This window comes from Tenebrio molitor, chromosome 1 (genome assembly GCF_963966145.1).
Source record: "Tenebrio molitor chromosome 1, icTenMoli1.1, whole genome shotgun sequence".
NCBI classification, from domain to species: Eukaryota; Metazoa; Arthropoda; class Insecta; order Coleoptera; family Tenebrionidae; genus Tenebrio; species Tenebrio molitor.
This window is the reverse complement of record NC_091046.1, coordinates 24,364,536-24,379,677: the sequence shown is the minus strand read 5'-3', so window position 1 is coordinate 24,379,677 and position 15,142 is coordinate 24,364,536. Positions and strand designations below refer to the sequence as shown.

Here is a 15,142-nt window from a genome sequence, read left to right as displayed (position 1 = left end):
TTTTTACTAGTGATGGATAAATGACCGGTCATTTATTTTTGGTCAAAGTTGACCGGTCCTTGATCGGTCAATTTCCAGTCATTATTGGTCAAAAAGTAGGAACTACCTATTTAGTTAAACATCACAAAATGATTCTTTTAATGTCAAGGATTATTTTAATACCAAATAATGGTTCTTAATTCCATTTTTTATAAGATTTATTGATCTATAAATTATTGTTCTAAAATTGTGTAAGTGAGGTTAAGTTTGAAGTTATACATTGTTTTTTCTTTACATATTTGCTTGAATTTGAACTTTTTCTTAATTTAAAACGCTTTAAAACTTTCAACACAACTGTGTGTGTGTGTATTTTCAGTTTTTTAGTTTCTTTTAAAATATGTACAGTCGTTGACCAAAATAAAATAGGACAAAGTAAATTTCGATTGTGTAATTCGATATTTTTGCGAAATCCATCTCTTAGGAAACAAAAGTGTCAAAAATAAAAAAAACAATTCTGATAAGTGTCATCATTCGACAATATTTCAAAAACTCACAATCATTCAATTGAACATAGTGACAGTGACGAGATGACAAGTGAAAAAATACAACCTAACTTTTTGTAAATCAATTGTCAAGTCAAATGAAGTTGTAATCTCAGACACATACGTCTCAATTACACTACACAAATCTTTGAATTGTGAAACTGTCTAAGGTAACGCTTTGTCCTATTTTATTTTGGTCAACAACTGTACTTAAACATTCGTTTAGAATTTAAAAAAGTAGGTAAGTATTTTATGAAAATAAAAATATATTGTATGTCATGTTAAGAAGACACAAAAACGATTGAAAAACAAAAACCACTTCTTCCTAATAGATAAAAACCTTAATAATCGTTTTCCACAATGATCTTTATTAAAGTTTTAGATGTTTCTTTGTCATAATTTACTTATTTATTGTCATAATCCATTTCTTCATTGTCAGCAGCTACGTAAATGAAATCAGACAATCCAACATAACCTCATCTCATCAGTCAAACAGTCATCATATCCTATAATCTTCAACATTATAAGCGGGAAATTTAAATTTTAAAAATGACTGGTCAAATTCGTCAAGTCATTGACAATTATTGACCGGTCAAATGGGTCATTGACTAGGTCAATTACCGGACCTTACAACACTACTTTTTACTGTAGTGATAATTGACATTCAAAAATTAAACTTTTCTCTATCAGACACGCAGTCAGTTTTTGAATTTTGAGTTAATTGCACTGAGTATAATTAAATCATCACTATGATATGTTGCCTACCCGATATCAAGCCACAAATCACAATTTTTTAATGCAAATATGCAAGTTAAAAGACAAAAACACGACAAGAGTACCTAAACAAATTAGGTTATTAACGTAAAAGGTTGAAAACAACAAACTCTAAAAGAGTTTTAGTTATGACATTGACTATTTCCTTCGAAAAATTTAAGCCAATCAAGAAGCTCGAATATTTGAATTTTAGCCAATAGCCATCGAATTACAGCGATAATACTACACTATAGTGCCAAATTTTCGCGTAGTCCTATTAATCCGTTCACGATTGTTTCAAATTCGGACTGTCTATGAAAATCTGACATTTTAGTTGGCAATATTGTGATTTGGCATAATAAATCTATTTTAGGTTATAATTGAATTACACTAAATCAATTAGGGAATTGACAACAAGAGGAATATTTAATAACGAGACGTCTTATGACAGGACCTGACGCCAATCTAATAAAAAAATATCGTGGCCTCCTGCGTGTTTAAAACAATCGTGAATGGCATACTTATAATTAAAACATCATTTGGTATTAACCAATTTTTAAACACAGAATTACGTTTATTTGTACTTTCTTATCGTGTAAATTTTTCTCAGGAAATAGTCTGCCAAAATATCCTCTCGTGCATGTCAAATTGTCGATAATTTGACATGCACTCGGGATTATAGTGATAATACTGTATTTTTATGTATTTAGGTATATGTATTTTTTGTTTATAATTTCCCATTTTTTTAAATCGAAATTTATTCGCAAACGAGTAGAAATGCCCTCGTGCCGCGGCTGCAGGAAAAGACATTGAGTACTACAAACAATAACAATTAATTGCGTTATTATCGAATGTTGTGTCCGTGGAAAAATTGTGCGCTTCAATAGTATTTGTGTAAAACAAAATTAGAAATTTGTCGATGTAAAAACGGGTTTAGAGAAAAGTTGCCGCCTTAAAACAGCGATCTCTGTAATTGTTCCCACATTTTAATTATAAAATAAATGAGCAAGTTCAACGACAAAATTCTAATTCGGATCGTTTTTAAAATTTTTAAAATTTGCTGGTGTAAAAACCCACTTATATTCTCAAAACAGCGATTTCTGTAATTGTTGCTACATTTTAATTACAAATAAGCAAGTTCAACGCAAAAATGTCGATCGGTATATTTTTAAGGGATTTTTTTTAATTTGTAAAAGAATTGCTAACTTTAAATCTAATGTTCCTGTATTAAAAAGAATTCCTAAAGGTGCACGAATTTCAGTTGCAAACAAACTATCTTCTGTGATAAATGCTTGTGTTAACCTTAATACGATGAATGCTTGGGAAGAACTTTTTCTTTTTTCTTATAGGATTTTGAATATTTCAACTAAAAATTTGAAGGATAAATCTTTGACTTCAAAAGTAAAGGAAAACATCTCTCATTATGCAGTTCCTAATACATTTATTAAAAAAAAAAGAATTCAAAATTTTCCATTTACAAAACAGCAGAGAATAAAATTAGCGATGGTGACATCCGTGGAGCTATTCGTTTACTTTCTTCGTCAGATATTTTTGCAGCAAACAACTCAGATACTTTTGCTCATTTAGAAGAAAAACATCCTCCTCCTTCTAGAACACTTAATCTACCTGACGCACCAAATGAAAATGTTGATTATTTATCAGTTTCTGAAGATAAAGTTTTTAAAGCCATAATGTCTTTTCCGAATGGTTCTACAGCTGGTTTAGATGGGATAAGACCACAACATCTAAAAGATTTAATTGGTAAAAGTTCATGTGATGCTGGCCAACGTTTGCTGTCTGAAATAACGCGTTTATGCAATTTTATGTTCTCTGGGAAATAATTTCGAATTTTACACCTTTTATCTATGGAGCTTCTTTATGCGCTCTGTCTAAGAAAGATGGTGGAATACGCCCAATCGCTATTGGATCCACTTTTAGACGTCTTGCATCAAAATTAGGATGTTATTATCTTTCAAATTATCTTAAACCAAAACAACTTGGTTTCGGTACGAGAAGTGGTTGCGAAGCAGCTGTGCATTCCATAAGATCATATTTAACAAACTATTCAGCCGAAGTTTTTTTGAAGATTGACGTTAAAAATGCTTTTAATTCTGTTGAACGTGACTCCCTGCTGTTAATGGTTAACAACAAGATTCCCCTGATTTATCCTTATTTATGGCAATGTTACTCTTCTCCTTCATATCTGATTTACAATGGAAGTTTAATTTATTCCCAAGTTGGTTGTCAACAAGGCGACCCCCTTGGTCCTGCTACATTCAGCTTATCAATTCACCCGACCATTGAAAGACTTTCGTCGCACCTTAATGTTTGGTATCTGGATGATGGCGCTTTAGGAGGTTCAGCTGAAACTGTTTTAAAAGATCTGGAAACCATTATATAGTTGAATTTGAAAAAATTGGATTATCATTGAATTACTCTAAATGTGAATTATTCCTCCCTCCTCATGTTTCTGAAGAACGCAAAATCGAGATTTTGAAGAAATTTGAATCTCTTTCTCCAGATATTAGAAAGACCTCTGCAGAAGATTTATCTTTACTTGGTTCGCCGTTATTTGAAGATGCAATGCCTAATTTTTTCTCAACAATTTTGGAAAAATTCGACTTGTTAGTGAAAAAGATCGATAACATAAAACTTCATATGGCTTTATTTCTGCTACGTCATTGTCTTTGGATTCCGAAACTAAACTATTTTCTTCGTTGCTGTCCTTTTTGGAAATTCAAAAATTATTGTAAAGCTTTTGATGAAAAAATTCAATCAACCTTGGAAAACATATTGAACATTAAATTATCTTCAAACTCATGGAATCAAGCATCACTTCCATTGGATTTTGGTGGACTAGGTATCCGTTCAGTGACTGATTTATCTTCAGTAGCATTCCTTGCTTCAATACATTCTTCAATTGCTCTCATCGAATGTATACTCTCTCCTTTAAACAATACATTTGAGATCAAATATTTGTCAGAAGCTTTGGATTGTTGGAAGCCCCTCCTGTCCCGGCATTGAGATACCTGATTCACCTAATTTGCAAAGACTTTGGGATGCTCCAATTATCAACAAAAAGTTTAATGAAATTTTGGATTCTTCGGATCATCGCAATAAAGCAAGACTGCTAGCTGTTTCTGAATTGGAATCTGAAGCCTGGTTAAAAGCTCTACCATCTTCTAACCTTGGTACTTTATTGGACCGTCAAACACTTCAAATAGCTGTTGCTCTTAGAATTGGATCTAAAATCTGTCATCCACACATTTGCATTTGTGGCTCTAAGGTGGATAAATGGGGTTATCATGGTCTTTCGTGTTTAAAAAGTGCTGGTAGAATTCTACGCCACAGTGCCTTAAATGATATTTTAAAGCGTACCTTCTCTTCAGTCAACATTCCTTGTATTATTGAACTTTACGGATTGCTTCGTGAAGATCGTAAAAGACCAGATGGGGTTACTTTAATTCCTTGGAAACGTGGTAGAACACTTGTTTGGGATGTAACATGTGTTGATACCTTGGCTGCAACACATTTAGATGGTTGTTCAAGAAAATCAGGTTCCGCTGCTCTTTCAGCCGAAAAATTAAAACACAGCAAATACTGTACAATTAAAGAAAATCATAATTTTGTCGCCTTTTCGTTAGAAAAGGAGCCCAGATGCTAAAGAGCTTTTTAAAGATATAAGCAAGTTGCTACTTGAAAAATCTGGTGTTTCCGAGTCCCCTAGCTATTTCCAGCAAAGAATAAGTATTGCTATCCAAAGAGGAAATGCTGCTAGTGTTTTGGGAACTGTGGCCAAAAACTCAGGACTTGAAGAAGTTTTTTATTTGTTTAAAATTTAGTTTACATATCATATACCTGTAAAGTCCATTCACGTTGAATTTTCCCTGCCAAATTGTTGTCACGTTGCAAGCCTGCGCCTTCTTTCCTAGTAATTTTTACATTATCGTGTTTTATTCGTGATAGAGCGATTTGACGTCTTTAATTTTGAATGTTAGTTTGACGTGTGAAATAAAGTCACAGATTTTTTAATAAAATTCTATTCCTGGGTGATTTTACCATGGCGAAAAGAAAAAAGGTTAATTTTAAAATTGCGTTAACCTTCCACAACTGACGTAATGTGACGAAACCCGCAAGCTAATACGGACTCAAGAAAAAATAGCTTCAGTTCGAAAATTAATTAGATAGAATCCTTTAATATTTAATGTATTGTATGTATTAACATGATTATAATCTATTTACGACCTTTATTGAGCAGTTTTAACAATACAACGTTATTTTAAAGATAATATGTACATCGAAAAAACTTAAATTAGAAAAAAATCATTAAAAATCAAAATACACCTTTCTTTTGTGGTATGCAATTGTAACAATACATTCTTGAAACGTCACAACCAGAATCAAAACGTATAAGTGTCTCTGAATAACTGAAATTTTATTGCCAAATTTGTTCCATTATTTAGATGCATTCCTTACTTCCATCGCTTCCAATGAAAGAAACTTCACACAATTTCCTATTGCTATTGGGTTCATTTTCTATAACTTATTCTGGTTCCTCATCACTCATCATGTTAGTCGCAGAAGGTTAAGTAAATGTAGTCATTTCATTAGGGGTTTTTTCACTTAATCAACAACGCAAGCAGAAAAATACAACACCAGTAGGTAGGAGTTAGGTACCTACCTAAGTACCTATTGTATGTTCCTAATCCTATCATACCGATTAACAACTGACACTATTTTTAGTGCAAATGATAACAAAATGGATGTATTATTGCCTATTGTTATCCTCTAAAAAGTTTAATAACAATATTTGAAAAATGACTGTTTCTTTGCTGACAGCGAATAACATAACCTCTACAGTCTACGAATGACTTGGTTACTTTATCAGCCCGTATTGGTGACATACACAGCTAAAGCATTTTTGAACTAAAAATCACACCGCCACAATATTGAATTATTTGACCTTGACTAGGAAAATCCAACGTGAATGGACTTTAGATACTATGGCGGACAAAAAATTTTGAACGATCAAATTTTGGCATATCAAAAAATGTCAATGTAAGCTGCCCTTTACTGTCATTATGACGTTTATAAATTAAATCGAAAAATTGACGGTTTGAAGTAAACTTCTCTCAAGTTTATAATAATAATTTAGTGATACAATGCCAGCCGTATCTGAATTTACTAAAGCCAAAATAGTAATCTTTCACCAGAGGGGTAAGTCGTATGGGCAAATTTCGACGAATTTAGGGTTATCGAAGGGCACTATCCATGCCATTATGCGGAAGTGGGAACACACTTGGACGGTGGTTCGGCGTCCAGGTTCTGGAAGAAGGCGGGTGTCTTCCGTGGAACAGAACGAGGCACCCCCGAACTATCACCGAAATCTGTGCCTGTCCATGAGGAATAGATTGCTCTTGGTTGTACAACAAAATGGAGCAATGATCAAATATTGACTTCAGTTTTAGTTGTAAAGTTTTTTTTATTTTAAACTTTTAATTTTAAGTTTAATAAATAAATGTTATAATTTGTTAGTATTGTGGATTGATCTGTACTTTGAATTTTTTGATATTTGCGTACCAAAATACAACCTCTTGGGTCGTTCTGTCTTGACGTACTTAAATAGAACTAAATTTGGTTTCATCTATGATGAAGACATTCCTGATTTTGTGTTGATGCTAAACCTCTAAGAACTAGATAGGTACGTATCTACATTCTACACCACTCGATAGCCTAGACCCTAGGGGCTGCAGCGACTTTCGCAATTTCGACGCCAAAGACGAAACGATTAAGATTCATCCACGTTCACCATTCGTGAGCCGACATAGGCACACCAAAATTTTTGTGTGAATCTATGATTGACTAATCTGTCACTGGTGACATGACAAGAAAGGCAAAAATAAAAAATGAGGTTAGTTGACCATAAAGCCAGTTTTACATTTATATGTCAAAGGAATTACAAGTCGTTCAAAATTTTTTGTCCGCCATAGTACCATATTTTAAACAGAAAATTAAATAAACTCGATATTTTCCATAAAACAAGTTTAAATTCGCAATACAATAATACCAGCGCGTCCCGCCCGGCGGCGCCACTCGTTGACATGCACCCATAGACAACACAGGCTTACTGTGTTGTCTATGCATGCACCATAGACAAAATTAGAACATATAGAACGCAAACTCCCTATACATTTTTCGGGCACAACAAGGTTGGTAGAACTGACTAATTTGTATAATAAAGTCCATTCACGTTGGATTTTCCTAGTCAAGGTCAAATAATTCAATATTGTGGCGGTGTGATTTTTACTTCAAAAATGCTTTAGCTGTGTATGTCACCAATACGGGCTGATAAAGTAACCAAGTCATTCGTAGACTGTAGAGGTTATGTTATTCGCTGTCAGCAAAGAAACAGTCAATGTTTCAAATATTGTTTTTAGAGAATAACAATAGGTAATAATACATCCATTTTGTTATCATTTGCACTAAAAATAGTGTCAGTTGTTAATCGGTATGATAGAATTAGGACCATACAATAGGTACCTAACTCCTACCTACTGGTGTTGTATTTTTCTGCTTGCGTTGTTGATTAAGTGAAAAAACCCTTAATGACTACAGTGATGACTGATGAGGAACCAGAATAAGTTATAGAAAATGAACCCAATACGAAATTGTGTGAAGTTTCTTTCATTGGAAGCGATGGAAGTAAGGAATGCATCTAAATGATGGAACAAATTTGGCAATAAAATTTCAGTTATTCAGAGACACTTATACGTTTTGATTGTGGTTGTGACGTTTCAAGAATGTATTGTTACAATTGCATACCACAAAAGAAAGGTGTATTTTGATTTTTAATGATTTTTTTCTAATTTAAGTTTTTTCGCTGTACACATTACCTTTAAAATAACGTTGTATTGTTAAAACTGCTCAATAAAGGTCGTAAATAGATTATAATCATGTTAATACATACAATACATTAAATATTAAAGAATTCTGACTAATTAATTTTTGAACTGAAGCTATTTTTTCTTGAGTCCGTATTAGCTTGCGGGTTTCGTCACATTACGTCAGTTGTGGAAGGTTAACCCAATTTTAAAATTAACCTTTTTTTCTTTTCGCCATGGTAAAATCACCCAGGAATAGAATTTTATTAAAAAATCTGTGACTTTATTTCACACGTCAAACTAACATTCAAAATTAAAGACGTCAAATCGTTCTCAATCGCTCTATCACGAATAAAACACGATAATGTAAAAATTACTAGGAAAGGAGGCGCAGGCTTGCAACGTGACAACAATTTGGCAGAGAAAATCCAACGTGAATGGACTTTAGGTTGCCTCGTTTCCATTTAAAGCAATAGTCTGAATTTTTTCCCCCCGCAAAAGTTACTCGTGACGTCACAGTGTACTAAACTTTTACAACAGAGGCTGTCGATCATGCATTAGGTGTTCCATCGCTAGAATAAAGCCCAAAAAGCCACCCAATAAACTCCACGGAGCTTATAAACCTTGGGTTCTATTCGAACACCCAAAATTTCTGGGTTGATTTTACGTCACGAGTTACTTTCCCCCCCGCCCCGCAATTTTCAACGAGGCAACCTATTATACAAATTAGTCAGTTCTACCAACCTTGGGGCACAAAGCGTTTACCGCCATCTCTTATCCTGGTGACGGTGCAAAATCACAGCCTACTGGATGCGTTTACCTTTCCTTTGATTTTTTATCATTGCAAATTTTCACAACAAATTAAAACGCCAACAATAGGTACTATGGCGGCCAAAAAATTTCGTCCGTCATTTTTCCGTCATTTCAAAAAAATCGGTGTAGTCCATTCCTTATTGTCATTATGATTGATGTTTTTACTTGTCACTTTTGAAAGTCAAGCAAATGCCATCGGTGTCAAATTTTAATAAAATTAAAATAGTAACTCTTGCACGAAGAGGAATGTCCCAAGCTGAGATTTCGATGGACCTTCGTATACCTAAAAGTACAATTTCATCCATTCTTCAGAAATGGAGGCAAAATGAAACTATTGAAAGACGCCAAGGCTCAGGGAGGCCTAGCACATCTGCTGCAGAAGAAGATAATATGCTTCTCAATAGATTACGCAATAGCCCTTTTATGACGGCTGTTGAAGCGGTAAATACAAGCAAATACAACGGAAAGGAGCGGTCGATTTTCGGCAAACATATGGACATGGATTTCAGTAGATAGCCCCGGGATAATGTTGCATCTAGAAGATCAGCTCAACAGTGATGTGTTTATGTTAGGATTCTTGAAGACGTGATGATGCCCTCAGTTTCAAGAATTTTTCCGAATTTTAACTTCATATTTCAACAAGACAATTGTTCAGTGCATACAGCACATAGGGTAGCAGAATGGTTCAGGAATAATAGCATAAACGTTCTTGATTGGCCGAGTCGCAGTCCTGATTTGAACCCTAAAGAAAACATGTAGGGACTTTTGGTTCGTAATTTGCAACAACGACAAGTGATTCGGAATAGGGCAGGACTTTTGACTGCGATTACTAATGCATAGCAATCATTACCTAGGAATTATCACAGAGATTTATGCCTCTCCATGTCGCGTCGTGTAAGGCGAGTTATTGATGCCAATGGAGCGATGACCAAGTATTGATTTTAAACTTTATTCATTTTATCTTTTGATTTAGCTAAGTACTTAAACAAAAATAAATGTTTCATTTCCATGTCTTTGCCTTAATGTTTTTCGTTTGATTTTTTTAAAACTACGGCATACTCGTATAATTTCCACGGTTCTCTGTTTGGTGCTTTAATCCAAAAGTAGATGCCTCTAGTGCCACTAGCGGTCGTGTGGTAATTGTGTAAGAGTAGAACTTCTCCTTTGTATTCACAAAATTTGAACTGATGGACTGAATGACAGATTGTCATAATGACAATAACGATAAAAAAGCGAGGTTATTGGTGCTTAAGGGTAGTTTACACTTTATGTCAGGGCCTTGAAAGTGACGGACGAAATTTTTTGGCCGCAATAGTACTTTCGATATTTTATTTTCAACCGTCTTTAATACAGTTCTGCTTTATTTTTATAAATATTATTCCTAAATGCTATCGTTCTCGTATCATACCATTTAAAATTAAATTTTACACCTTAATTTAAATGTGGTTAAATGAATTATTTTACCAATAATTACATCTTCAATTTTATTTTTTAGTAAACGAAAAATTAATATTAGGTAGGTACTTATGTTTGAATTACCGTTGACATTTTGCTTTTAATATTATCGGCCGAAGTTATGTTACCTACTCAATATAGTTTTGAAAATATTATGAATCTTATTAACATTTGTTACAAACTCTAAAAAAACTCACACTTGGCACTTTCTGCTAAATTTTAGTATAAATCCAAAAATCCTTCCAATGTTTTCATTCAATTTTTTTTATGGAAGGAAGTGGTTTTTTTAATCCAAAAATTTTTCCAAAGTAGGTACATATTGCGTAAGTGTATGACTGCTTCCTGCCAAAAATTTGTGTGCCCCGGATTTTTGTAAACTCCACAAGCAAGAGGTTTCTCGCAACGTGGGCGAAATGTCCCTCCCTCCAGATTATTATCAGAGTTTGTCAAAAAAGTTATTGTTTTTGCAGTTCCCAATTCTTCGTCATTTAGGTTTGTTCTACCTGTTAGTTAAAATATATATTAGATGATTAACAACAATGTTATTAGAAATTACCACAGTTAACTAATAGCGTGATAGTTGAATTAATCATGATTATGACGACTCAAAACTTGAGTTGCATAGGACATCTTTTGGATCTTTCTGCATGTCCGTAATTTTGTGGAGGGCTCTTAATTCGCCCCACGCTGAATCATAAAGATAAACCTTCACTATATGGTCCAATTTCGCACTTAAAATTTCTTCGTTTACTTTCCAAACCAAATCTTTTGTTATCCTATAATTTCTAATTCCTTTAATAAGATGAGGTGCATCAAATAATGGTGTAATCTCTTGGTCTTGAAGTATTATTTTTCTTTCAATTTGTTGATTGTTTTCTATATAAATTTTGCTTGATTCTTTCAACAACAAATTTAGCAATCTTAGCAGCGGTACTACATTATTTGTGAACGTGACACAGCCTCATTTTGAATTACAAGATAGTGACATAAAGATTGACACTGCTTTGACTGATTTTTAGATTATTGAGATTACTTTGATTTTAAAGTTTTGACTTTTTAAAACATTTGCGCCCTCTTGCGGTGTGGTGAGGGTGCGCTAAACGATTTTCCAAAAATTTATCTAAAGTCCATTCAAAAATCAAAAAACCACCAACGTCGCATTTTCCTCGGTAAATACTATGGGCAACGCTGTCTAGTGTAAAATTTGGTGAGACTTGTAATTTTGAGGTTAAATGTTTATTAAGTGTCTTGTTTTTCTGGGCATGTTTAAGTAAAAATAATAAGAATCAATAAAATAAATGAAACGTGCTGTTAATAAAATAATATGAACGAAATTCAAAGCAATTGAATTTTATTTTGAATCAAATAAATGTCATAATTTATAGTTACCAACATAGTATGAAAAAATATCTACCTAGGGTTTTTAAATTTTACCAACCTAAAGCAACAGGTAGTGGTTTTTTGATTTTTGAATCGACTTTATATGCCGTTCACGATTATTTTAAACACGCAGGAGGCCGCGATATTTTTTTGTTAGATTGGCGTCAGGTCATGTCATATGACGTTTCGTTTTTAAATATTCGCATTGTTGTCGATTCCGTCATTAATTTAGTTAATAAGAATTTACCCAGAACTGCCCTACAAATATGTATGTTTCATTTCAATTACAATTTTACGATTATTGTTCCTAATGCGTTCAATTATTTAAAAAATGTAATAACTTGGGAGCAGTGTTCGGTTGAATTATAACCTAAATGCTGCCAACTAAAATGTCAGATTTTCATAGATAGTCCGAATTTGAAATAATCGTGAATGGTTTGTTCCTACAGAAATCCGAAACTGTCCGCAACTGTCAGGATTCTGCGCAGTGAAGTTTTGAGCGTTCCAACAGCTTCCAGCACAAATCCATGAATTAAAAATCCCTTGTTCCAACAAAACTTCAACCTAGTTCATAACTAGTCGAAAAAGTTTCTGACAAATCCTGAAATTTTGTATCCGACGCATGCGCATTCTTGTGTGTGAGTGAGACATACGCGTATGTACGGTCGGTGGACAAATAAAACTGGGACACTTAAAATTTAATCTATGTACATCAGACCATTGAATTGTCAATATATTTGTCAGTGTCTATATAATATGTCATACCAAAGTTAACCTATTTGTGATAAAGTCGTAATTAAAGCATGCAAATTTATAAATTTTGACTTATGTGATTGTCATTCTTGTCCCAGTTTTATTTGTCCATCGACTGTACGTTCCCCAACCTTTCCCTTGCCTTTATCTTGTCGAAATACTCAAAATATAACCTCAATCATCTCAATATTTTGATTGCTGTCTTGTGGTTGTGTTGTGCGAATATTGTGGTTGTTGGAATAAAGATATCTAGGTTACGTTTTGGACACGTTTTCTAAAACCTACAAATGAAAATTGAAATACCTACTGAAAACCAAAAAAGAACCGCGAATATCCGTTCCGTGATCGACTGTGTTCGGTCTACTTCGGTAGTTTGCTGTTCCATCGGAAAATCCCGAACGAGTTGCAAATTTGTCAAATTTGGCGCACGCGCATCAGTAAAGTTGGAAACTTGTCAGAAATTAATTTGGAATATTGTGTAGGAACATACTTAATATATCGCGTGTTCAAATGAAATCCTGGGCTGAGTAGGCGTTGGAAAAATTAAACCGTCTAGAACAGTGTAAAGTTTGAATTTCCCGCCGTTTGACACGAATGACATTTGTTTATGTTTAATCGCAACATAATTAAACATGTTTGTTTTCAGCAAAGGGTGCCCTTAGATATTTGCTTCGAGAATAGGAATCGCTACGTTATTCTATTTTTGATGTAAAACATTGCAAAGAAAGAAAAAAAAGAAAACATTTTTGGCTCTAAATTTTAGGTTAGCTGTCAACATGCTCCAATTAATCTACGCTTTAAAAAAGCACAACAATTGACGGTTTCCAACGCCTTCCCAGCCCAGGATTTCATTTGAACACTCGATAGAAAGAATGGTATGTCAACTTATACCTGCAACCATGCAACTACGTGATCCAAAAACGAACGCCAGATGTGACATTTCGGGGACTGTCACTGAACTGTCAAATGTCAAGTGGAACGATAAGAAAGTTAACAAAATGTTATTTTTTAATAAAAATTGATACAATGAGTAAAGTTAAACAAGTTTTGCAAGCTTTGCCTCTTTTTGGCAAGAAAAACACATTCTTGTGATTAAAAACTACATGATTATTGCTTTCGTCAATGGTTTTTCATGTTCAGAATCAGAACATCCCACAGGACTATGAATTTTGTGTTGCTGGATTTTGAACAATAATTTTGTCCGCGCAAAGTTCCACCACCAAATGTCATATCTCAGCGCGGGTTTACTCTGCCAAAGCCCCAGTGTATTTTTAAATTTTGTCAGTGCATACGTCCCTACAAGGACACACAAAGGGATGAGACTTACAGGGATCTGGTATGCGAAAATAACGGGATGTTTTCTGTGGAAGGACCCGCACCCAAATGGGGCGTAGGAATGGCATTAGGTGCTAAGGTTCTTCGAATTAAATTTCACTTTAAAATGCTACCATTAATGTATCGGTCACAAAAATGTTGCATGCAGATAAAGTCTTTTGACCCTCATGTACTGTCGTGTCAAAAATGGATTACTCCCTATGATTTAGGGATATTCGTTACTACTCTCGTGTCAAAAATGGATTACTCCCTAGAATTCGAACTTTTAGGGAAATAACGTTTTTCATGTTGTGTGTAACTAGAATTTTCAAAAGTTATTTTGAATGCCTAAGGTTGGTCACTTTGAATTGAGATTAAATCCAAATAAATATGCCGCCAGTAACCAAAATTGATTGTGAAACGAAAAATCATCAATCACTTAGAGAGAAATTAGTCAGTCATTTGCAACTGTTACAATTAATTTGTTGTCTCACATTTTTGGGATATCTTTTGTTTGTCACCAGAAACCACATAGCCTCCAACCTAACCAAATTTATGGCAACCTAGTAACGAATATCCTTAAATCCTAGGGAGTAATCCATTTTTGACACGAGAGACTTTATAATTTTTCCGATAAATGTGTTTGTTTAAACTCCATCCATTTTCAATATACACAACTAAATCTAGTGATTTTAGTAACTTTTGTGGTGTAATAGGATACAACTTTTTTCTATTGTAAATGCAATGTCACAAATAATAATTCAGGTTATGTGTATTTTGAAGAGGTTATAATAATTCGGCGCCTTCCACGTTTCGGACACTTTGCAATTTTTACCTTCATAATCCGGACAAATCAAAATATTAATGTTTCTTACCGAAAAGATTTGCTAAACTACATAATATCAGATGAAGATGACAATATTGTGCAACTGTTGACAAGTTTCAATAATAAAAAAAAAAGAATGGGCACTCGGTGAAAATGATAATGTCGATTGTGGTTTAACAGATGAACAAATAGTCCAAGAAACTTTAAACAGTAATCATGAAGATGATGAAAACGGATATGAATAATCCAAATTAGACGAAAACAAACAAAAATTTTCACATATTTTAAACCCGCATAAAATAATTTACAAATACATACAGCATGTCTAAAAAGTCTGGAAACACCCAAATGAAAACGTAACGCATAATTTTTGAAAAAATCTAAAGACAGGTCAATTAGTGTTTTAAAAAAGATTTCTGCTGATCTTTTCTTTTTGGTCTTTTCGA

At 33.7% G+C, this 15,142-nt stretch overlaps 1 long non-coding RNA gene across 1 annotated transcript; it reads right to left on the bottom strand.

The window, feature by feature from the left end:
• Positions 1-2,339: 2,339 nt before the first annotated feature.
• On the bottom strand, positions 2,340-5,144 carry LOC138123476 (uncharacterized). The gene is made up of 3 exons (XR_011156810.1): positions 4,055-5,144; positions 3,131-3,999; positions 2,340-3,071 (listed from the first exon to the last, which is right to left on the bottom strand). It is a non-coding gene; the product is annotated as an uncharacterized lncRNA (long non-coding RNA).
• Between the last annotated feature and the right edge of the window lie 9,998 nt (positions 5,145-15,142).